General features: G+C 49.4%; 1 protein-coding gene and 79 non-coding genes across 80 annotated transcripts in view; all 80 read left to right on the top strand.

Annotated features, from left to right (window-relative positions):
• The window catches only part of LOC149707953 (sorting nexin-25-like), a 365564-nt gene that overhangs the window by 224237 nt on the left and 123491 nt on the right, over positions 1-17836 (top strand). The gene's annotated exons all lie outside the window — the stretch shown is intronic.
• Positions 132-204, top strand: TRNAA-AGC (transfer RNA alanine (anticodon AGC)). Its single transcript has one exon. It is a non-coding gene; the product is annotated as a tRNA-Ala (tRNA).
• Positions 277-349, top strand: TRNAA-AGC (transfer RNA alanine (anticodon AGC)). The gene has a single exon. It is a non-coding gene; the product is annotated as a tRNA-Ala (tRNA).
• On the top strand, positions 422-494 carry TRNAA-AGC (transfer RNA alanine (anticodon AGC)). The gene has a single exon. It is a non-coding gene; the product is annotated as a tRNA-Ala (tRNA).
• Positions 566-638, top strand: TRNAA-AGC (transfer RNA alanine (anticodon AGC)). The gene has a single exon. It is a non-coding gene; the product is annotated as a tRNA-Ala (tRNA).
• On the top strand, positions 857-929 carry TRNAA-AGC (transfer RNA alanine (anticodon AGC)). The gene has a single exon. It is a non-coding gene; the product is annotated as a tRNA-Ala (tRNA).
• Positions 1002-1074, top strand: TRNAA-AGC (transfer RNA alanine (anticodon AGC)). Its single transcript has one exon. It is a non-coding gene; the product is annotated as a tRNA-Ala (tRNA).
• Positions 1293-1365, top strand: TRNAA-AGC (transfer RNA alanine (anticodon AGC)). The gene has a single exon. It is a non-coding gene; the product is annotated as a tRNA-Ala (tRNA).
• On the top strand, positions 1438-1510 carry TRNAA-AGC (transfer RNA alanine (anticodon AGC)). The gene has a single exon. It is a non-coding gene; the product is annotated as a tRNA-Ala (tRNA).
• TRNAA-AGC (transfer RNA alanine (anticodon AGC)) lies at positions 1583-1655 on the top strand. The gene has a single exon. It is a non-coding gene; the product is annotated as a tRNA-Ala (tRNA).
• TRNAA-AGC (transfer RNA alanine (anticodon AGC)) lies at positions 2019-2091 on the top strand. Its single transcript has one exon. It is a non-coding gene; the product is annotated as a tRNA-Ala (tRNA).
• Positions 2164-2236, top strand: TRNAA-AGC (transfer RNA alanine (anticodon AGC)). The gene has a single exon. It is a non-coding gene; the product is annotated as a tRNA-Ala (tRNA).
• Positions 2309-2381, top strand: TRNAA-AGC (transfer RNA alanine (anticodon AGC)). The gene has a single exon. It is a non-coding gene; the product is annotated as a tRNA-Ala (tRNA).
• TRNAA-AGC (transfer RNA alanine (anticodon AGC)) lies at positions 2453-2525 on the top strand. Its single transcript has one exon. It is a non-coding gene; the product is annotated as a tRNA-Ala (tRNA).
• On the top strand, positions 2744-2816 carry TRNAA-AGC (transfer RNA alanine (anticodon AGC)). Its single transcript has one exon. It is a non-coding gene; the product is annotated as a tRNA-Ala (tRNA).
• Positions 2889-2961, top strand: TRNAA-AGC (transfer RNA alanine (anticodon AGC)). Its single transcript has one exon. It is a non-coding gene; the product is annotated as a tRNA-Ala (tRNA).
• TRNAA-AGC (transfer RNA alanine (anticodon AGC)) lies at positions 3034-3106 on the top strand. The gene has a single exon. It is a non-coding gene; the product is annotated as a tRNA-Ala (tRNA).
• TRNAA-AGC (transfer RNA alanine (anticodon AGC)) lies at positions 4198-4270 on the top strand. Its single transcript has one exon. It is a non-coding gene; the product is annotated as a tRNA-Ala (tRNA).
• Positions 4343-4415, top strand: TRNAA-AGC (transfer RNA alanine (anticodon AGC)). The gene has a single exon. It is a non-coding gene; the product is annotated as a tRNA-Ala (tRNA).
• On the top strand, positions 4779-4851 carry TRNAA-AGC (transfer RNA alanine (anticodon AGC)). Its single transcript has one exon. It is a non-coding gene; the product is annotated as a tRNA-Ala (tRNA).
• TRNAA-AGC (transfer RNA alanine (anticodon AGC)) lies at positions 4924-4996 on the top strand. The gene has a single exon. It is a non-coding gene; the product is annotated as a tRNA-Ala (tRNA).
• Positions 5069-5141, top strand: TRNAA-AGC (transfer RNA alanine (anticodon AGC)). Its single transcript has one exon. It is a non-coding gene; the product is annotated as a tRNA-Ala (tRNA).
• On the top strand, positions 5213-5285 carry TRNAA-AGC (transfer RNA alanine (anticodon AGC)). The gene has a single exon. It is a non-coding gene; the product is annotated as a tRNA-Ala (tRNA).
• TRNAA-AGC (transfer RNA alanine (anticodon AGC)) lies at positions 5358-5430 on the top strand. The gene has a single exon. It is a non-coding gene; the product is annotated as a tRNA-Ala (tRNA).
• TRNAA-AGC (transfer RNA alanine (anticodon AGC)) lies at positions 5648-5720 on the top strand. Its single transcript has one exon. It is a non-coding gene; the product is annotated as a tRNA-Ala (tRNA).
• TRNAA-AGC (transfer RNA alanine (anticodon AGC)) lies at positions 5793-5865 on the top strand. Its single transcript has one exon. It is a non-coding gene; the product is annotated as a tRNA-Ala (tRNA).
• On the top strand, positions 6229-6301 carry TRNAA-AGC (transfer RNA alanine (anticodon AGC)). Its single transcript has one exon. It is a non-coding gene; the product is annotated as a tRNA-Ala (tRNA).
• Positions 6374-6446, top strand: TRNAA-AGC (transfer RNA alanine (anticodon AGC)). Its single transcript has one exon. It is a non-coding gene; the product is annotated as a tRNA-Ala (tRNA).
• Positions 6519-6591, top strand: TRNAA-AGC (transfer RNA alanine (anticodon AGC)). Its single transcript has one exon. It is a non-coding gene; the product is annotated as a tRNA-Ala (tRNA).
• On the top strand, positions 6663-6735 carry TRNAA-AGC (transfer RNA alanine (anticodon AGC)). Its single transcript has one exon. It is a non-coding gene; the product is annotated as a tRNA-Ala (tRNA).
• TRNAA-AGC (transfer RNA alanine (anticodon AGC)) lies at positions 6808-6880 on the top strand. Its single transcript has one exon. It is a non-coding gene; the product is annotated as a tRNA-Ala (tRNA).
• On the top strand, positions 6953-7025 carry TRNAA-AGC (transfer RNA alanine (anticodon AGC)). The gene has a single exon. It is a non-coding gene; the product is annotated as a tRNA-Ala (tRNA).
• TRNAA-AGC (transfer RNA alanine (anticodon AGC)) lies at positions 7097-7169 on the top strand. The gene has a single exon. It is a non-coding gene; the product is annotated as a tRNA-Ala (tRNA).
• TRNAA-AGC (transfer RNA alanine (anticodon AGC)) lies at positions 7387-7459 on the top strand. Its single transcript has one exon. It is a non-coding gene; the product is annotated as a tRNA-Ala (tRNA).
• TRNAA-AGC (transfer RNA alanine (anticodon AGC)) lies at positions 7532-7604 on the top strand. The gene has a single exon. It is a non-coding gene; the product is annotated as a tRNA-Ala (tRNA).
• TRNAA-AGC (transfer RNA alanine (anticodon AGC)) lies at positions 7969-8041 on the top strand. The gene has a single exon. It is a non-coding gene; the product is annotated as a tRNA-Ala (tRNA).
• Positions 8114-8186, top strand: TRNAA-AGC (transfer RNA alanine (anticodon AGC)). Its single transcript has one exon. It is a non-coding gene; the product is annotated as a tRNA-Ala (tRNA).
• Positions 8259-8331, top strand: TRNAA-AGC (transfer RNA alanine (anticodon AGC)). Its single transcript has one exon. It is a non-coding gene; the product is annotated as a tRNA-Ala (tRNA).
• TRNAA-AGC (transfer RNA alanine (anticodon AGC)) lies at positions 8403-8475 on the top strand. Its single transcript has one exon. It is a non-coding gene; the product is annotated as a tRNA-Ala (tRNA).
• On the top strand, positions 8548-8620 carry TRNAA-AGC (transfer RNA alanine (anticodon AGC)). The gene has a single exon. It is a non-coding gene; the product is annotated as a tRNA-Ala (tRNA).
• Positions 8839-8911, top strand: TRNAA-AGC (transfer RNA alanine (anticodon AGC)). Its single transcript has one exon. It is a non-coding gene; the product is annotated as a tRNA-Ala (tRNA).
• Positions 8984-9056, top strand: TRNAA-AGC (transfer RNA alanine (anticodon AGC)). The gene has a single exon. It is a non-coding gene; the product is annotated as a tRNA-Ala (tRNA).
• On the top strand, positions 9129-9201 carry TRNAA-AGC (transfer RNA alanine (anticodon AGC)). Its single transcript has one exon. It is a non-coding gene; the product is annotated as a tRNA-Ala (tRNA).
• TRNAA-AGC (transfer RNA alanine (anticodon AGC)) lies at positions 9565-9637 on the top strand. The gene has a single exon. It is a non-coding gene; the product is annotated as a tRNA-Ala (tRNA).
• On the top strand, positions 9710-9782 carry TRNAA-AGC (transfer RNA alanine (anticodon AGC)). Its single transcript has one exon. It is a non-coding gene; the product is annotated as a tRNA-Ala (tRNA).
• Positions 9855-9927, top strand: TRNAA-AGC (transfer RNA alanine (anticodon AGC)). The gene has a single exon. It is a non-coding gene; the product is annotated as a tRNA-Ala (tRNA).
• On the top strand, positions 9999-10071 carry TRNAA-AGC (transfer RNA alanine (anticodon AGC)). The gene has a single exon. It is a non-coding gene; the product is annotated as a tRNA-Ala (tRNA).
• TRNAA-AGC (transfer RNA alanine (anticodon AGC)) lies at positions 10290-10362 on the top strand. The gene has a single exon. It is a non-coding gene; the product is annotated as a tRNA-Ala (tRNA).
• On the top strand, positions 10435-10507 carry TRNAA-AGC (transfer RNA alanine (anticodon AGC)). Its single transcript has one exon. It is a non-coding gene; the product is annotated as a tRNA-Ala (tRNA).
• TRNAA-AGC (transfer RNA alanine (anticodon AGC)) lies at positions 10580-10652 on the top strand. Its single transcript has one exon. It is a non-coding gene; the product is annotated as a tRNA-Ala (tRNA).
• Positions 10725-10797, top strand: TRNAA-AGC (transfer RNA alanine (anticodon AGC)). Its single transcript has one exon. It is a non-coding gene; the product is annotated as a tRNA-Ala (tRNA).
• TRNAA-AGC (transfer RNA alanine (anticodon AGC)) lies at positions 10869-10941 on the top strand. The gene has a single exon. It is a non-coding gene; the product is annotated as a tRNA-Ala (tRNA).
• TRNAA-AGC (transfer RNA alanine (anticodon AGC)) lies at positions 11014-11086 on the top strand. Its single transcript has one exon. It is a non-coding gene; the product is annotated as a tRNA-Ala (tRNA).
• TRNAA-AGC (transfer RNA alanine (anticodon AGC)) lies at positions 11305-11377 on the top strand. The gene has a single exon. It is a non-coding gene; the product is annotated as a tRNA-Ala (tRNA).
• On the top strand, positions 11450-11522 carry TRNAA-AGC (transfer RNA alanine (anticodon AGC)). Its single transcript has one exon. It is a non-coding gene; the product is annotated as a tRNA-Ala (tRNA).
• On the top strand, positions 11595-11667 carry TRNAA-AGC (transfer RNA alanine (anticodon AGC)). The gene has a single exon. It is a non-coding gene; the product is annotated as a tRNA-Ala (tRNA).
• On the top strand, positions 12031-12103 carry TRNAA-AGC (transfer RNA alanine (anticodon AGC)). The gene has a single exon. It is a non-coding gene; the product is annotated as a tRNA-Ala (tRNA).
• TRNAA-AGC (transfer RNA alanine (anticodon AGC)) lies at positions 12176-12248 on the top strand. The gene has a single exon. It is a non-coding gene; the product is annotated as a tRNA-Ala (tRNA).
• TRNAA-AGC (transfer RNA alanine (anticodon AGC)) lies at positions 12321-12393 on the top strand. Its single transcript has one exon. It is a non-coding gene; the product is annotated as a tRNA-Ala (tRNA).
• On the top strand, positions 12465-12537 carry TRNAA-AGC (transfer RNA alanine (anticodon AGC)). The gene has a single exon. It is a non-coding gene; the product is annotated as a tRNA-Ala (tRNA).
• TRNAA-AGC (transfer RNA alanine (anticodon AGC)) lies at positions 12756-12828 on the top strand. The gene has a single exon. It is a non-coding gene; the product is annotated as a tRNA-Ala (tRNA).
• On the top strand, positions 12901-12973 carry TRNAA-AGC (transfer RNA alanine (anticodon AGC)). The gene has a single exon. It is a non-coding gene; the product is annotated as a tRNA-Ala (tRNA).
• TRNAA-AGC (transfer RNA alanine (anticodon AGC)) lies at positions 13046-13118 on the top strand. Its single transcript has one exon. It is a non-coding gene; the product is annotated as a tRNA-Ala (tRNA).
• On the top strand, positions 14210-14282 carry TRNAA-AGC (transfer RNA alanine (anticodon AGC)). The gene has a single exon. It is a non-coding gene; the product is annotated as a tRNA-Ala (tRNA).
• TRNAA-AGC (transfer RNA alanine (anticodon AGC)) lies at positions 14355-14427 on the top strand. Its single transcript has one exon. It is a non-coding gene; the product is annotated as a tRNA-Ala (tRNA).
• Positions 14645-14717, top strand: TRNAA-AGC (transfer RNA alanine (anticodon AGC)). Its single transcript has one exon. It is a non-coding gene; the product is annotated as a tRNA-Ala (tRNA).
• TRNAA-AGC (transfer RNA alanine (anticodon AGC)) lies at positions 14936-15008 on the top strand. The gene has a single exon. It is a non-coding gene; the product is annotated as a tRNA-Ala (tRNA).
• TRNAA-AGC (transfer RNA alanine (anticodon AGC)) lies at positions 15081-15153 on the top strand. Its single transcript has one exon. It is a non-coding gene; the product is annotated as a tRNA-Ala (tRNA).
• TRNAA-AGC (transfer RNA alanine (anticodon AGC)) lies at positions 15226-15298 on the top strand. The gene has a single exon. It is a non-coding gene; the product is annotated as a tRNA-Ala (tRNA).
• On the top strand, positions 15371-15443 carry TRNAA-AGC (transfer RNA alanine (anticodon AGC)). Its single transcript has one exon. It is a non-coding gene; the product is annotated as a tRNA-Ala (tRNA).
• TRNAA-AGC (transfer RNA alanine (anticodon AGC)) lies at positions 15659-15733 on the top strand. Its single transcript has one exon. It is a non-coding gene; the product is annotated as a tRNA-Ala (tRNA).
• Positions 15806-15878, top strand: TRNAA-AGC (transfer RNA alanine (anticodon AGC)). The gene has a single exon. It is a non-coding gene; the product is annotated as a tRNA-Ala (tRNA).
• Positions 15951-16023, top strand: TRNAA-AGC (transfer RNA alanine (anticodon AGC)). The gene has a single exon. It is a non-coding gene; the product is annotated as a tRNA-Ala (tRNA).
• Positions 16096-16168, top strand: TRNAA-AGC (transfer RNA alanine (anticodon AGC)). Its single transcript has one exon. It is a non-coding gene; the product is annotated as a tRNA-Ala (tRNA).
• TRNAA-AGC (transfer RNA alanine (anticodon AGC)) lies at positions 16241-16313 on the top strand. The gene has a single exon. It is a non-coding gene; the product is annotated as a tRNA-Ala (tRNA).
• TRNAA-AGC (transfer RNA alanine (anticodon AGC)) lies at positions 16386-16458 on the top strand. Its single transcript has one exon. It is a non-coding gene; the product is annotated as a tRNA-Ala (tRNA).
• On the top strand, positions 16530-16602 carry TRNAA-AGC (transfer RNA alanine (anticodon AGC)). Its single transcript has one exon. It is a non-coding gene; the product is annotated as a tRNA-Ala (tRNA).
• TRNAA-AGC (transfer RNA alanine (anticodon AGC)) lies at positions 16821-16893 on the top strand. Its single transcript has one exon. It is a non-coding gene; the product is annotated as a tRNA-Ala (tRNA).
• Positions 16966-17038, top strand: TRNAA-AGC (transfer RNA alanine (anticodon AGC)). Its single transcript has one exon. It is a non-coding gene; the product is annotated as a tRNA-Ala (tRNA).
• Positions 17111-17183, top strand: TRNAA-AGC (transfer RNA alanine (anticodon AGC)). Its single transcript has one exon. It is a non-coding gene; the product is annotated as a tRNA-Ala (tRNA).

Here is a 17836-nt window from a genome sequence, read left to right on the forward strand (position 1 = left end):
GATGGTAGAGCGCTCGCTTAGCATGCGAGAGGTACCGGGATCGATGCCCGGCGCCTCCAATCGAAATTTATCATTCGTAAAGCGGCTGAAATTAAATTTATGAGTGTCCAAACCCTTCAAACTAAAGGGGAGGGGGCGTAACTCAGATGGTAGAGTGCTCGCTTAGCATGCGAGAGGTACCGGGATCGATGCCCGGCGCCTCCAATCGAAATTTATCATTCGTAAAGCAGCTGAAATTAAATTTATGATTGTCCAAACCCTTCAAACTAAAGGGGAGGGGGCGTAGCTCAGATGGTACAGCGCTCGCTTAGCATGCGAGAGGTACCGGGATCGATGCCCGGCGCCTCCAATCAAAATTTATCATTCGTAAAGCGGCTGAAATTAAATTTATGAGTGTCCAAACCCTTCAAACTAGAGGGGAGGGGGCGTAGCTCAGATGGTAGAGTGCTCGCTTAGCATGCGAGAGGTACCGGGATCGATGCCCGGCGCCTCCAATCGAAATTTATCATTCGTAAAGCAGCTGAAATTAAATTTATGATTGTCCAAACCCTTCAAACTTAAAGAAGGGGGCGTAGCTCAGATGGTAGAGCGCTCGCTTAGCATGCGAGAGGTACCGGGATCGATGCCCGGCGCCTCCAATCGATATTTATCATTCGTAAAGCGGCTGAAATTAAATTTATGAGTGTCCAAACCCTTCAAACGAGAGTGGAAGGGGGCGTAGCTTAGATTGTAAAGCGCTCGCTTAGCATGCGAGAGGTACCGGGATCGATGCGCGGCGCCTCCAATCAAAATTTATCATTCGTAAAGCGGCTGAAATTAAATTTATGAGTGTCCAAACCCTTCAAACTAGAGGGGAGGGGGCGTAGCTCAGATGGTAGAGCGCTCGCTTAGCATGCGAGAGGTACCGGGATCGATGCCCGGCGCCTCCAATCAAAATTTATCATTCGTAAAGCGGCTGAAATTAAATTTATGAGTGTCCAAACCCTTCAAACTTGAGGGGAGGGGGCGTAGCTCAGATGGTAGAGCGCTCGCTTAGCATGCGAGAGGTACCGGGATCGATGCCCGGCGCCTCCAATCGATATTTATCATTCGTAAAGCGGCTGAAATTAAATTTATGAGTGTCCAAACCCTTCAAACGAGAGTGGAAGGGGGCGTAGCTTAGATTGTAAAGCGCTCGCTTAGCATGCGAGAGGTACCGGGATCGATGCGCGGCGCCTCCAATCAAAATTTATCATTCGTAAAGCGGCTGAAATTAAATTTATGAGTGTCCAAACCCTTCAAACTAGAGGGGAGGGGGCGTAGCTCAGATGGTAGAGCGCTCGCTTAGCATGCGAGAGGTACCGGGATCGATGCCCGGCGCCTCCAATCAAAATTTATCATTCGTAAAGCGGCTGAAATTAAATTTATGAGTGTCCAAACCCTTCAAACTAGAGGGGAGGGGGCGTAGCTCAGATGGTAGAGTGCTCGCTTAGCATGCGAGAGGTACCGGGATCGATGCCCGGCGCCTCCAATCGAAATTTATCATTCGTAAAGCAGCTGAAATTAAATTTATGAGTGTCCAAACCCTTCAAACTTGAGGGGAGGGGGCGTAGCTCAGATGGTAGAGCGCTCGCTTAGCATGCGAGAGGTACCGGGATCGATGCCCGGCGCCTCCAATCGATATTTATCATTCGTAAAGCGGCTGAAATTAAATTTATGAGTGTCCAAACCCTTCAAACTAGAGGGGAGGGGGCGTAGCTAAGATGGTAGAGTGCTCGCTTAGCATGCGAGAGGTACCGGGATCGATGCGCGGCGCCTCCAATCAAAATTTGTCATTCGTAAAGCGGCTGAAATTAAATTTATGAGTGTCCAAACCCTTCAAACGAGAGTGGAAGGGGGCAAAGCTCAGATGGTAGAGCGCTCGCTTAGCATGCGAGAGGTACCGGGATCGATGCCCGGCGCCTCCAATCGAAATTTATCATTCGTAAAGCGGCTGAAATTAAATTTATGAGTGTCCAAACCCTTCAAACTAAAGGGGAGGGGGCGTAACTCAGATGGTAGAGTGCTCGCTTAGCATGCGAGAGGTACCGGGATCGATGCCCGGCGCCTCCAATCGAAATTTATCATTCGTAAAGCAGCTGAAATTAAATTTATGATTGTCCAAACCCTTCAAACTAAAGGGGAGGGGGCGTAGCTCAGATGGTACAGCGCTCGCTTAGCATGCGAGAGGTACCGGGATCGATGCCCGGCGCCTCCAATCAAAATTTATCATTCGTAAAGCGGCTGAAATTAAATTTATGAGTGTCCAAACCCTTCAAACTAGAGGGGAGGGGGCGTAGCTCAGATGGTAGAGTGCTCGCTTAGCATGCGAGAGGTACCGGGATCGATGCCCGGCGCCTCCAATCGAAATTTATCATTCGTAAAGCAGCTGAAATTAAATTTATGATTGTCCAAACCCTTCAAACTTAAAGAAGGGGGCGTAGCTCAGATGGTAGAGCGCTCGCTTAGCATGCGAGAGGTACCGGGATCGATGCCCGGCGCCTCCAATCGATATTTATCATTCGTAAAGCGGCTGAAATTAAATTTATGAGTGTCCAAACCCTTCAAACGAGAGTGGAAGGGGGCGTAGCTTAGATTGTAAAGCGCTCGCTTAGCATGCGAGAGGTACCGGGATCGATGCGCGGCGCCTCCAATCAAAATTTATCATTCGTAAAGCGGCTGAAATTAAATTTATGAGTGTCCAAACCCTTCAAACTTGAGGGGAGGGGGCGTAGCTCAGATGGTAGAGCGCTCGCTTAGCATGCGAGAGGTACCGGGATCGATGCCCGGCGCCTCCAATCAAAATTTATCATTCGTAAAGCGGCTGAAATTAAATTTATGAGTGTCCAAACCCTTCAAACTTGAGGGGAGGGGGCGTAGCTCAGATGGTAGAGCGCTCGCTTAGCATGCGAGAGGTACCGGGATCGATGCCCGGCGCCTCCAATCGATATTTATCATTCGTAAAGCGGCTGAAATTAAATTTATGAGTGTCCAAACCCTTCAAACTTGAGGGGAGGGGGCGTAGCTCAGATGGTAGAGCGCTCGCTTAGCATGCGAGAGGTACCGGGATCGATGCCCGGCGCCTCCAATCAAAATTTATCATTCGTAAAGCGGCTGAAATTAAATTTATGAGTGTCCAAACCCTTCAAACTTGAGGGGAGGGGGCATAGCTCAGATGGTAGAGCGCTCGCTTAGCATGCGAGAGGTACCGGGATCGATGCCCGGCGCCTACAATCGATATTTATCATTCGTAAAGCGGCTGAAATTAAATTTATGAGTGTCCAAACCCTTCAAACGAGAGTGGAAGGGGGCGTAGCTTAGATTGTAAAGCGCTCGCTTAGCATGCGAGAGGTACCGGGATCGATGCGCGGCGCCTCCAATCAAAATTTATCATTCGTAAAGCGGCTGAAATTAAATTTATGAGTGTCCAAACCCTTCAAACTTGAGGGGAGGGGGCGTAGCTCAGAGCGTAGAGCGCTCGCTTAGCATGCGAGAGGTACCGGGATCGATGCCCGGCGCCTCCAATCAAAATTTATCATTCGTAAAGCGGCTGAAATTAAATTTATGAGTGTCCAAACCCTTCAAACGAGAGTGGAAGGGGGCAAAGCTCAGATGGTAGAGCGCTCGCTTAGCATGCGAGAGGTACCGGGATCGATGCGCGGCGCCTCCAATCGAAATTTATCATTCGTAAAGCGGCTGAAATTAAATTTATGAGTGTCCAAACCCTTCAAACGAGAGTGGAAGGGGTAAAGCTCAGATGGTAGAGCGCTCGCTTAGCATGCGAGAGGTACCGGGATCGATGCCCGGCGCCTCCAATCGAAATTTATCATTCGTAAAGCGGCTGAAATTAAATTTATGAGTGTCCAAACCCTTCAAACGAGAGTGGAAGGGGGCGTAGCTTAGATTGTAAAATGCTCGCTTAGCATGCGAGAGGTACCGGGATCGATGCGCGGCGCCTCCAATCGAAATTTATCATTCGTAAAGCGGCTGAAATTAAATTTATGAGTGTCCAAACCCTTCAAACGAGAGTGGAAGGGGGCGTAGCTTAGATTGTAAAGCGCTCGCTTAGCATGCGAGAGGTACCGGGATCGATGCGCGGCGCCTCCAATCAAAATTTATCATTCGTAAAGCGGCTGAAATTAAATTTATGAGTGTCCAAACCCTTCAAACTTGAGGGGAGGGGGCGTAGCTCAGATGGTAGAGCGCTCGCTTAGCATGCGAGAGGTACCGGGATCGATGCCCGGCGCCTCCAATCAAAATTTATCATTCGTAAAGCGGCTGAAATTAAATTTATGAGTGTCCAAACCCTTCAAACTTGAGGGGAGGGGGCGTAGCTCAGATGGTAGAGCGCTCGCTTAGCATGCGAGAGGTACCGGGATCGATGCCCGGCGCCTCCAATCAAAATTTATCATTCGTAAAGCGGCTGAAATTAAATTTATGAGTGTCCAAACCCTTCAAACTAGAGGGGAGGGGGCGTAGCTAAGATGGTAGAGTGCTCGCTTAGCATGCGAGAGGTACCGGGATCGATGCGCGGCGCCTCCAATCAAAATTTGTCATTCGTAAAGCGGCTGAAATTAAATTTATGAGTGTCCAAACCCTTCAAACGAGAGTGGAAGGGGGCAAAGCTCAGATGGTAGAGCGCTCGCTTAGCATGCGAGAGGTACCGGGATCGATGCCCGGCGCCTCCAATCGAAATTTATCATTCGTAAAGCGGCTGAAATTAAATTTATGAGTGTCCAAACCCTTCAAACTAAAGGGGAGGGGGCGTAACTCAGATGGTAGAGTGCTCGCTTAGCATGCGAGAGGTACCGGGATCGATGCCCGGCGCCTCCAATCGAAATTTATCATTCGTAAAGCAGCTGAAATTAAATTTATGATTGTCCAAACCCTTCAAACTAAAGGGGAGGGGGCGTAGCTCAGATGGTACAGCGCTCGCTTAGCATGCGAGAGGTACCGGGATCGATGCCCGGCGCCTCCAATCAAAATTTATCATTCGTAAAGCGGCTGAAATTAAATTTATGAGTGTCCAAACCCTTCAAACTAGAGGGGAGGGGGCGTAGCTCAGATGGTAGAGTGCTCGCTTAGCATGCGAGAGGTACCGGGATCGATGCCCGGCGCCTCCAATCGATATTTATCATTCGTAAAGCGGCTGAAATTAAATTTATGATTGTCCAAACCCTTCAAACTTAAAGAAGGGGGCGTAGCCCAGATGGTAGAGCGCTCGCTTAGCATGCGAGAGGTACCGGGATCGATGCCCGGCGCCTCCAATCGATATTTATCATTCGTAAAGCGGCTGAAATTAAATTTATGAGTGTCCAAACCCTTCAAACTTGAGGGGAGGGGGCGTAGCTCAGATGGTAGAGCGCTCGCTTAGCATGCGAGAGGTACCGGGATCGATGCCCGGCGCCTCCAATCAAAATTTATCATTCGTAAAGCGGCTGAAATTAAATTTATGAGTGTCCAAACCCTTCAAACTAGAGGGGAGGGGGCGTAGCTAAGATGGTAGAGTGCTCGCTTAGCATGCGAGAGGTACCGGGATCGATGCGCGGCGCCTCCAATCAAAATTTGTCATTCGTAAAGCGGCTGAAATTAAATTTATGAGTGTCCAAACCCTTCAAACTTGAGGGGAGGGGGCGTAGCTCAGATGGTAGAGCGCTCGCTTAGCATGCGAGAGGTACCGGGATCGATGCCCGGCGCCTCCAATCGATATTTATCATTCGTAAAGCGGCTGAAATTAAATTTATGAGTGTCCAAACCCTTCTAACTTGAGGGGAGGGGGCGTAGCTCAGATGGTAGAGCGCTCGCTTAGCATGCGAGAGGTACCGGGATCGATGCCCGGCGCCTCCAATCAAAATTTATCATTCGTAAAGCGGCTGAAATTAAATTTATGAGTGTCCAAACCCTTCAAACTAGAGGGGAGGGGGCGTAGCTAAGATGGTAGAGTGCTCGCTTAGCATGCGAGAGGTACCGGGATCGATGCGCGGCGCCTCCAATCAAAATTTGTCATTCGTAAAGCGGCTGAAATTAAATTTATGAGTGTCCGAACCCTTCAAACGAGAGTGGAAGGGGGCAAAGCTCAGATGGTAGAGCGCTCGCTTAGCATGCGAGAGGTACCGAGATCGATGCCCGGCGCCTCCAATCGAAATTTATCATTCGTAAAGCGGCTGAAATTAAATTTATGAGTGTCCAAACCCTTCAAACTAAAGGGGAGGGGGCGTAACTCAGATGGTAGAGTGCTCGCTTAGCATGCGAGAGGTACCGGGATCGATGCCCGGCGCCTCCAATCGAAATTTATCATTCGTAAAGCAGCTGAAATTAAATTTATGATTGTCCAAACCCTTCAAACTAAAGGGGAGGGGGCGTAGCTCAGATGGTACAGCGCTCGCTTAGCATGCGAGAGGTACCGGGATCGATGCCCGGCGCCTCCAATCAAAATTTATCATTCGTAAAGCGGCTGAAATTAAATTTATGAGTGTCCAAACCCTTCAAACTAGAGGGGAGGGGGCGTAGCTCAGATGGTAGAGTGCTCGCTTAGCATGCGAGAGGTACCGGGATCGATGCCCGGCGCCTCCAATCGAAATTTATCATTCGTAAAGCAGCTGAAATTAAATTTATGATTGTCCAAACCCTTCAAACTTAAAGAAGGGGGCGTAGCTCAGATGGTAGAGCGCTCGCTTAGCATGCGAGAGGTACCGGGATCGATGCCCGGCGCCTCCAATCAAAATTTATCATTCGTAAAGCGGCTGAAATTAAATTTATGAGTGTCCAAACCCTTCAAACTTGAGGGGAGGGGGCGTAGCTCAGATGGTACAGCGCTCGCTTAGCATGCGAGAGGTACCGGGATCGATGCCCGGCGCCTCCAATCAAAATTTATCATTCGTAAAGCGGCTGAAATTAAATTTATGAGTGTCCAAACCCTTCAAACTAGAGGGGAGGGGGCGTAGCTCAGATGGTAGAGTGCTCGCTTAGCATGCGAGAGGTACCGGGATCGATGCCCGGCGCCTCCAATCGATATTTATCATTCGTAAAGCGGCTGAAATTAAATTTATGATTGTCCAAACCCTTCAAACTTAAAGAAGGGGGCGTAGCTCAGATGGTAGAGCGCTCGCTTAGCATGCGAGAGGTACCGGGATCGATGCCCAGCGCCTCCAATCAAAATTTATCATTCGTAAAGCGGCTGAAATTAAATTTATGAGTGTCCAAACCCTTCAAACTAGAGGGGAGGGGGCGTAGCTAAGATGGTAGAGTGCTCGCTTAGCATGCGAGAGGTACCGGGATCGATGCGCGGCGCCTCCAATCAAAATTTGTCATTCGTAAAGCGGCTGAAATTAAATTTATGAGTGTCCAAACCCTTCAAACTTGAGGGGAGGGGGCGTAGCTCAGATGGTAGAGCGCTCGCTTAGCATGCGAGAGGTACCGGGATCGATGCCCGGCGCCTCCAATCGATATTTATCATTCGTAAAGCGGCTGAAATTAAATTTATGAGTGTCCAAACCCTTCAAACTTGAGGGGAGGGGGCGTAGCTCAGATGGTAGAGCGCTCGCTTAGCATGCGAGAGATACCGGGATCGATGCCCGGCGCCTCCAATCAAAATTTATCATTCGTAAAGCGGCTGAAATTAAATTTATGAGTGTCCAAACCCTTCAAACTAGAGGGGAGGGGGCGTAGCTAAGATGGTAGAGTGCTCGCTTAGCATGCGAGAGGTACCGGGATCGATGCGCGGCGCCTCCAATCAAAATTTGTCATTCGTAAAGCGGCTGAAATTAAATTTATGAGTGTCCAAACCCTTCAAACGAGAGTGGAAAGGGGGCAAAGCTCAGATGGTAGAGCGCTCGCTTAGCATGCGAGAGGTACCGGGATCGATGCCCGGCGCCTCCAATCGAAATTTATCATTCGTAAAGCGGCTGAAATTAAATTTATGAGTGTCCAAACCCTTCAAACTAAAGGGGAGGGGGCGTAACTCAGATGGTAGAGTGCTCGCTTAGCATGCGAGAGGTACCGGGATCGATGCCCGGCGCCTCCAATCAAAATTTATCATTCGTAAAGCGGCTGAAATTAAATTTATGAGTGTCCAAACCCTTCAAACTAGAGGGGAGGGGGCGTAGCTCAGATGGTACAGCGCTCGCTTAGCATGCGAGAGGTACCGGGATCGATGCCCGGCGCCTCCAATCAAAATTTATCATTCGTAAAGCGGCTGAAATTAAATTTATGAGTGTCCAAACCCTTCAAACTAGAGGGGAAGGGGCGTAGCTCAGATGGTAGAGTGCTCGCTTAGCATGCGAGAGGTACCGGGATCGATGCCCGGCGCCTCCAATCGAAATTTATCATTCGTAAAGCAGCTGAAATTAAATTTATGATTGTCCAAACCCTTCAAACTTAAAGAAGGGGGCGTAGCTCAGATGGTAGAGCGCTCGCTTAGCATGCGAGAGGTACCGGGATCGATGCCCGGCGCCTCCAATCAAAATTTATCATTCGTAAAGCGGCTGAAATTAAATTTATGAGTGTCCAAACCCTTCAAACTTGAGGGGAGGGGGCGTAGCTCAGATGGTAGAGCGCTCGCTTAGCATGCGAGAGGTACCGGGATCGATGCCCGGCGCCTCCAATCGATATTTATCATTCGTAAAGCGGCTGAAATTAAATTTATGAGTGTCCAAACCCTTCAAACGAGAGTGGAAGGGGGCGTAGCTTAGATTGTAAAGCGCTCGCTTAGCATGCGAGAGGTACCGGGATCGATGCGCGGCGCCTCCAATCAAAATTTATCATTCGTAAAGCGGCTGAAATTAAATTTATGAGTGTCCAAACCCTTCAAACTAGAGGGGAGGGGGCGTAGCTCAGATGGTAGAGCGCTCGCTTAGCATGCGAGAGGTACCGGGATCGATGCCCGGCGCCTCCAATCAAAATTTATCATTCGTAAAGCGGCTGAAATTAAATTTATGAGTGTCCAAACCCTTCAAACTAGAGGGGAGGGGGCGTAGCTCAGATGGTAGAGTGCTCGCTTAGCATGCGAGAGGTACCGGGATCGATGCCCGGCGCCTCCAATCGAAATTTATCATTCGTAAAGCAGCTGAAATTAAATTTATGAGTGTCCAAACCCTTCAAACTTGAGGGGAGGGGGCGTAGCTCAGATGGTAGAGCGCTCGCTTAGCATGCGAGAGGTACCGGGATCGATGCCCGGCGCCTCCAATCGATATTTATCATTCGTAAAGCGGCTGAAATTAAATTTATGAGTGTCCAAACCCTTCAAACTAGAGGGGAGGGGGCGTAGCTAAGATGGTAGAGTGCTCGCTTAGCATGCGAGAGGTACCGGGATCGATGCGCGGCGCCTCCAATCAAAATTTGTCATTCGTAAAGCGGCTGAAATTAAATTTATGAGTGTCCAAACCCTTCAAACGAGAGTGGAAGGGGGCAAAGCTCAGATGGTAGAGCGCTCGCTTAGCATGCGAGAGGTACCGGGATCGATGCCCGGCGCCTCCAATCGAAATTTATCATTCGTAAAGCGGCTGAAATTAAATTTATGAGTGTCCAAACCCTTCAAACTAAAGGGGAGGGGGCGTAACTCAGATGGTAGAGTGCTCGCTTAGCATGCGAGAGGTACCGGGATCGATGCCCGGCGCCTCCAATCGAAATTTATCATTCGTAAAGCAGCTGAAATTAAATTTATGATTGTCCAAACCCTTCAAACTAAAGGGGAGGGGGCGTAGCTCAGATGGTACAGCGCTCGCTTAGCATGCGAGAGGTACCGGGATCGATGCCCGGCGCCTCCAATCAAAATTTATCATTCGTAAAGCGGCTGAAATTAAATTTATGAGTGTCCAAACCCTTCAAACTAGAGGGGAGGGGGCGTAGCTCAGATGGTAGAGTGCTCGCTTAGCATGCGAGAGGTACCGGGATCGATGCCCGGCGCCTCCAATCGAAATTTATCATTCGTAAAGCAGCTGAAATTAAATTTATGATTGTCCAAACCCTTCAAACTTAAAGAAGGGGGCGTAGCTCAGATGGTAGAGCGCTCGCTTAGCATGCGAGAGGTACCGGGATCGATGCCCGGCGCCTCCAATCGATATTTATCATTCGTAAAGCGGCTGAAATTAAATTTATGAGTGTCCAAACCCTTCAAACGAGAGTGGAAGGGGGCGTAGCTTAGATTGTAAAGCGCTCGCTTAGCATGCGAGAGGTACCGGGATCGATGCGCGGCGCCTCCAATCAAAATTTATCATTCGTAAAGCGGCTGAAATTAAATTTATGAGTGTCCAAACCCTTCAAACTTGAGGGGAGGGGGCGTAGCTCAGATGGTAGAGCGCTCGCTTAGCATGCGAGAGGTACCGGGATCGATGCCCGGCGCCTCCAATCAAAATTTATCATTCGTAAAGCGGCTGAAATTAAATTTATGAGTGTCCAAACCCTTCAAACTAAAGGGGAGGGGGCGTAACTCAGATGGTAGAGTGCTCGCTTAGCATGCGAGAGGTACCGGGATCGATGCCCGGCGCCTCCAATCAAAATTTATCATTCGTAAAGCGGCTGAAATTAAATTTATGAGTGTCCAAACCCTTCAAACTAGAGGGGAGGGGGCGTAGCTCAGATGGTACAGCGCTCGCTTAGCATGCGAGAGGTACCGGGATCGATGCCCGGCGCCTCCAATCAAAATTTATCATTCGTAAAGCGGCTGAAATTAAATTTATGAGTGTCCAAACCCTTCAAACTAGAGGGGAAGGGGCGTAGCTCAGATGGTAGAGTGCTCGCTTAGCATGCGAGAGGTACCGGGATCGATGCCCGGCGCCTCCAATCGAAATTTATCATTCGTAAAGCAGCTGAAATTAAATTTATGATTGTCCAAACCCTTCAAACTTAAAGAAGGGGGCGTAGCTCAGATGGTAGAGCGCTCGCTTAGCATGCGAGAGGTACCGGGATCGATGCCCGGCGCCTCCAATCAAAATTTATCATTCGTAAAGCGGCTGAAATTAAATTTATGAGTGTCCAAACCCTTCAAACTTGAGGGGAGGGGGCGTAGCTCAGATGGTAGAGCGCTCGCTTAGCATGCGAGAGGTACCGGGATCGATGCCCGGCGCCTCCAATCGATATTTATCATTCGTAAAGCGGCTGAAATTAAATTTATGAGTGTCCAAACCCTTCAAACGAGAGTGGAAGGGGGCGTAGCTTAGATTGTAAAGCGCTCGCTTAGCATGCGAGAGGTACCGGGATCGATGCGCGGCGCCTCCAATCAAAATTTATCATTCGTAAAGCGGCTGAAATTAAATTTATGAGTGTCCAAACCCTTCAAACTAGAGGGGAGGGGGCGTAGCTCAGATGGTAGAGCGCTCGCTTAGCATGCGAGAGGTACCGGGATCGATGCCCGGCGCCTCCAATCAAAATTTATCATTCGTAAAGCGGCTGAAATTAAATTTATGAGTGTCCAAACCCTTCAAACTAGAGGGGAGGGGGCGTAGCTCAGATGGTAGAGTGCTCGCTTAGCATGCGAGAGGTACCGGGATCGATGCCCGGCGCCTCCAATCGAAATTTATCATTCGTAAAGCAGCTGAAATTAAATTTATGAGTGTCCAAACCCTTCAAACTTGAGGGGAGGGGGCGTAGCTCAGATGGTAGAGCGCTCGCTTAGCATGCGAGAGGTACCGGGATCGATGCCCGGCGCCTCCAATCGATATTTATCATTCGTAAAGCGGCTGAAATTAAATTTATGAGTGTCCAAACCCTTCAAACTAGAGGGGAGGGGGCGTAGCTAAGATGGTAGAGTGCTCGCTTAGCATGCGAGAGGTACCGGGATCGATGCGCGGCGCCTCCAATCAAAATTTGTCATTCGTAAAGCGGCTGAAATTAAATTTATGAGTGTCCAAACCCTTCAAACGAGAGTGGAAGGGGGCAAAGCTCAGATGGTAGAGCGCTCGCTTAGCATGCGAGAGGTACCGGGATCGATGCCCGGCGCCTCCAATCGAAATTTATCATTCGTAAAGCGGCTGAAATTAAATTTATGAGTGTCCAAACCCTTCAAACTAAAGGGGAGGGGGCGTAACTCAGATGGTAGAGTGCTCGCTTAGCATGCGAGAGGTACCGGGATCGATGCCCGGCGCCTCCAATCGAAATTTATCATTCGTAAAGCAGCTGAAATTAAATTTATGATTGTCCAAACCCTTCAAACTAAAGGGGAGGGGGCGTAGCTCAGATGGTACAGCGCTCGCTTAGCATGCGAGAGGTACCGGGATCGATGCCCGGCGCCTCCAATCAAAATTTATCATTCGTAAAGCGGCTGAAATTAAATTTATGAGTGTCCAAACCCTTCAAACTAGAGGGGAGGGGGCGTAGCTCAGATGGTAGAGTGCTCGCTTAGCATGCGAGAGGTACCGGGATCGATGCCCGGCGCCTCCAATCGAAATTTATCATTCGTAAAGCAGCTGAAATTAAATTTATGATTGTCCAAACCCTTCAAACTTAAAGAAGGGGGCGTAGCTCAGATGGTAGAGCGCTCGCTTAGCATGCGAGAGGTACCGGGATCGATGCCCGGCGCCTCCAATCGATATTTATCATTCGTAAAGCGGCTGAAATTAAATTTATGAGTGTCCAAACCCTTCAAACGAGAGTGGAAGGGGGCGTAGCTTAGATTGTAAAGCGCTCGCTTAGCATGCGAGAGGTACCGGGATCGATGCGCGGCGCCTCCAATCAAAATTTATCATTCGTAAAGCGGCTGAAATTAAATTTATGAGTGTCCAAACCCTTCAAACTTGAGGGGAGGGGGCGTAGCTCAGATGGTAGAGCGCTCGCTTAGCATGCGAGAGGTACCGGGATCGATGCCCGGCGCCTCCAATCAAAATTTATCATTCGTAAAGCGGCTGAAATTAAATTTATGAGTGTCCAAACCCTTCAAACTTGAGGGGAGGGGGCATAGCTCAGATGGTAGAGCGCTCGCTTAGCATGCGAGAGGTACCGGGATCGATGCCCGGCGCCTCCAATCGATATTTATCATTCGTAAAGCGGCTGAAATTAAATTTATGAGTGTCCAAACCCTTCAAACTTGAGGGGAGGGGGCGTAGCTCAGATGGTAGAGCGCTCGCTTAGCATGCGAGAGGTACCGGGATCGATGCCCGGCGCCTCCAATCAAAATTTATCATTCGTAAAGCGGCTGAAATTAAATTTATGAGTGTCCAAACCCTTCAAACTTGAGGGGAGGGGGCATAGCTCAGATGGTAGAGCGCTCGCTTAGCATGCGAGAGGTACCGGGATCGATGCCCGGCGCCTACAATCGATATTTATCATTCGTAAAGCGGCTGAAATTAAATTTATGAGTGTCCAAACCCTTCAAACGAGAGTGGAAGGGGGCGTAGCTTAGATTGTAAAGCGCTCGCTTAGCATGCGAGAGGTACCGGGATCGATGCGCGGCGCCTCCAATCAAAATTTATCATTCGTAAAGCGGCTGAAATTAAATTTATGAGTGTCCAAACCCTTCAAACTTGAGGGGAGGGGGCGTAGCTCAGAGCGTAGAGCGCTCGCTTAGCATGCGAGAGGTACCGGGATCGATGCCCGGCGCCTCCAATCAAAATTTATCATTCGTAAAGCGGCTGAAATTAAATTTATGAGTGTCCAAACCCTTCAAACGAGAGTGGAAGGGGGCAAAGCTCAGATGGTAGAGCGCTCGCTTAGCATGCGAGAGGTACCGGGATCGATGCGCGGCGCCTCCAATCGAAATTTATCATTCGTAAAGCGGCTGAAATTAAATTTATGAGTGTCCAAACCCTTCAAACGAGAGTGGAAGGGGTAAAGCTCAGATGGTAGAGCGCTCGCTTAGCATGCGAGAGGTACCGGGATCGATGCCCGGCGCCTCCAATCGAAATTTATCATTCGTAAAGCGGCTGAAATTAAATTTATGAGTGTCCAAACCCTTCAAACGAGAGTGGAAGGGGGCGTAGCTTAGATTGTAAAATGCTCGCTTAGCATGCGAGAGGTACCGGGATCGATGCGCGGCGCCTCCAATCGAAATTTATCATTCGTAAAGCGGCTGAAATTAAATTTATGAGTGTCCAAACCCTTCAAACGAGAGTGGAAGGGGGCGTAGCTTAGATTGTAAAGCGCTCGCTTAGCATGCGAGAGGTACCGGGATCGATGCGCGGCGCCTCCAATCAAAATTTATCATTCGTAAAGCGGCTGAAATTAAATTTATGAGTGTCCAAACCCTTCAAACTTGAGGGGAGGGGGCGTAGCTCAGATGGTAGAGCGCTCGCTTAGCATGCGAGAGGTACCGGGATCGATGCCCGGCGCCTCCAATCAAAATTTATCATTCGTAAAGCGGCTGAAATTAAATTTATGAGTGTCCAAACCCTTCAAACTAGAGGGGAGGGGGCGTAGCTCAGATGGTAGAGTGCTCGCTTAGCATGCGAGAGGTACCGGGATCGATGCCCGGCGCCTCCAATCGAAATTTATCATTCGTAAAGCAGCTGAAATTAAATTTATGATTGTCCAAACCCTTCAAACTTGAGGGGAGGGGGCGTAGCTCAGATGGTAGAGCGCTCGCTTAGCATGCGAGAGGTACCGGGATCGATGCGCGGCGCCTCCAATCAAAATTTATCATTCGTAAAGCGGCTGAAATTAAATTTATGAGTGTCCAAACCCTTCAAACTTGAGGGGAGGGGGCGTAGCTCAGATGGTAGAGCGCTCGCTTAGCATGCGAGAGGTACCGGGATCGATGCCCGGCGCCTCCAATCGATATTTATCATTCGTAAAGCGGCTGAAATTAAATTTATGAGTGTCCAAACCCTTCAAACGAGAGTGGAAGGGGGCGTAGCTTAGATTGTAAAGCGCTCGCTTAGCATGCGAGAGGTACCGGGATCGATGCCCGGCGCCTCCAATCAAAATTTATCATTCGTAAAGCGGCTGAAATTAAATTTATGAGTGTCCAAACCCTTCAAACTAGAGGGGAGGGGGCGTAGCTCAGATGGTAGAGTGCTCGCTTAGCATGCGAGAGGTACCGGGATCGATGCCCGGCGCCTCCAATCGAAATTTATCATTCGTAAAGCAGCTGAAATTAAATTTATGATTGTCCAAACCCTTCAAACTAGAGGGGAGGGGGCGTAGCTCAGATGGTAGAGTGCTCGCTTAGCATGCGAGAGGTACCGGGATCGATGCCCGGCGCCTCCAATCGAAATTTATCATTCGTAAAGCAGCTGAAATTAAATTTATGATTGTCCAAACCCTTCAAACTTGAGGGGAGGGGGCGTAGCTCAGATGGTAGAGCGCTCGCTTAGCATGCGAGAGGTACCGGGATCGATGCCCGGCGCCTCCAATCAAAATTTATCATTCGTAAAGCGGCTGAAATTAAATTTATGAGTGTCCAAACCCTTCAAACTTGAGGGGAGGGGGCGTAGCTCAGATGGTAGAGCGCTCGCTTAGCATGCGAGAGGTACCGGGATCGATGCCCGGCGCCTCCAATCGATATTTATCATTCGTAAAGCGGCTGAAATTAAATTTATGAGTGTCCAAACCCTTCAAACGAGAGTGGAAGGGGGCGTAGCTTAGATTGTAAAGCGCTCGCTTAGCATGCGAGAGGTACCGGGATCGATGCGCGGCGTATCCAATCAAAATTTATCATTCGTAAAGCGGCTGAAATTAAATTTATGAGTGTCCAAACCCTTCAAACTTGAGGGGAGTAGCGTAGCTCAGATGGTAGAGCGCTCGCTTAGCATGCGAGAGGTACCGGGATCGATGCCCGGCGCCTCCAATCAAAATTTATCATTCGTAAAGCGGCTGAAATTAAATTTATGAGTGTCCAAACCCTTCAAACTAGAGGGGAGGGGGCGTAGCTCAGATGGTAGAGTGCTCGCTTAGCATGCGAGAGGTACCGGGATCGATGCCCGGCGCCTCCAATCGAAATTTATCATTCGTAAAGCAGCTGAAATTAAATTTATGATTGTCCAAACCCTTCAAACTTGAGGGGAGGGGGCGTAGCTCAGATGGTAGAGCGCTCACTTAGCATGCGAGAGGTACCGGGATCGATGCCCGGCGCCTCCAATCGAAATTTATCATTCGTAAAGCGGCTGAAATTAAATTTATGAGTGTCCAAACCCTTCAAACTAAAGGGGAGGGGGCGTAACTCAGATGGTAGAGTGCTCGCTTAGCATGCGAGAGGTACCGGGATCGATGCCCGGCGCCTCCAATCGAAATTTATCATTCGTAAAGCAGCTGAAATTAAATTTATGATTGTCCAAACCCTTCAAACTAAAGGGGAGGGGGCGTAGCTCAGATGGTACAGCGCTCGCTTAGCATGCGAGAGGTACCGGGATCGATGCCCGGCGCCTCCAATCAAAATTTATCATTCGTAAAGCGGCTGAAATTAAATTTATGAGTGTCCAAACCCTTCAAACTAGAGGGGAGGGGGCGTAGCTCAGATGGTAGAGTGCTCGCTTAGCATGCGAGAGGTACCGGGATCGATGCCCGGCGCCTCCAATCGAAATTTATCATTCGTAAAGCAGCTGAAATTAAATTTATGATTGTCCAAACCCTTCAAACTTAAAGAAGGGGGCGTAGCTCAGATGGTAGAGCGCTCGCTTAGCATGCGAGAGGTACCGGGATCGATGCCCGGCGCCTCCAATCGATATTTATCATTCGTAAAGCGGCTGAAATTAAATTTATGAGTGTCCAAACCCTTCAAACGAGAGTGGAAGGGGGCGTAGCTTAGATTGTAAAGCGCTCGCTTAGCATGCGAGAGGTACCGGGATCGATGCGCGGCGCCTCCAATCAAAATTTATCATTCGTAAAGCGGCTGAAATTAAATTTATGAGTGTCCAAACCCTTCAAACTTGAGGGGAGGGGGCGTAGCTCAGATGGTAGAGCGCTCGCTTAGCATGCGAGAGGTACCGGGATCGATGCCCGGCGCCTCCAATCAAAATTTATCATTCGTAAAGCGGCTGAAATTAAATTTATGAGTGTCCAAACCCTTCAAACTTGAGGGGAGGGGGCATAGCTCAGATGGTAGAGCGCTCGCTTAGCATGCGAGAGGTACCGGGATCGATGCCCGGCGCCTCCAATCGATATTTATCATTCGTAAAGCGGCTGAAATTAAATTTATGAGTGTCCAAACCCTTCAAACTTGAGGGGAGGGGGCGTAGCTCAGATGGTAGAGCGCTCGCTTAGCATGCGAGAGGTACCGGGATCGATGCCCGGCGCCTCCAATCAAAATTTATCATTCGTAAAGCGGCTGAAATTAAATTTATGAGTGTCCAAACCCTTCAAACTTGAGGGGAGGGGGCATAGCTCAGATGGTAGAGCGCTCGCTTAGCATGCGAGAGGTACCGGGATCGATGCCCGGCGCCTACAATCGATATTTATCATTCGTAAAGCGGCTGAAATTAAATTTATGAGTGTCCAAACCCTTCAAACGAGAGTGGAAGGGGGCGTAGCTTAGATTGTAAAGCGCTCGCTTAGCATGCGAGAGGTACCGGGATCGATGCGCGGCGCCTCCAATCAAAATTTATCATTCGTAAAGCGGCTGAAATTAAATTTATGAGTGTCCAAACCCTTCAAACTTGAGGGGAGGGGGCGTAGCTCAGAGCGTAGAGCGCTCGCTTAGCATGCGAGAGGTACCGGGATCGATGCCCGGCGCCTCCAATCAAAATTTATCATTCGTAAAGCGGCTGAAATTAAATTTATGAGTGTCCAAACCCTTCAAACGAGAGTGGAAGGGGGCAAAGCTCAGATGGTAGAGCGCTCGCTTAGCATGCGAGAGGTACCGGGATCGATGCGCGGCGCCTCCAATCGAAATTTATCATTCGTAAAGCGGCTGAAATTAAATTTATGAGTGTCCAAACCCTTCAAACGAGAGTGG

The sequence above is a fragment of the Phalangium opilio genome, unplaced genomic scaffold (genome assembly GCF_054372755.1).
Source record: "Phalangium opilio isolate 3A_F unplaced genomic scaffold, DU_Popi_V2 ptg000013l_1, whole genome shotgun sequence".
In the NCBI taxonomy this organism is placed as follows: Eukaryota; Metazoa; Arthropoda; class Arachnida; order Opiliones; family Phalangiidae; genus Phalangium; species Phalangium opilio.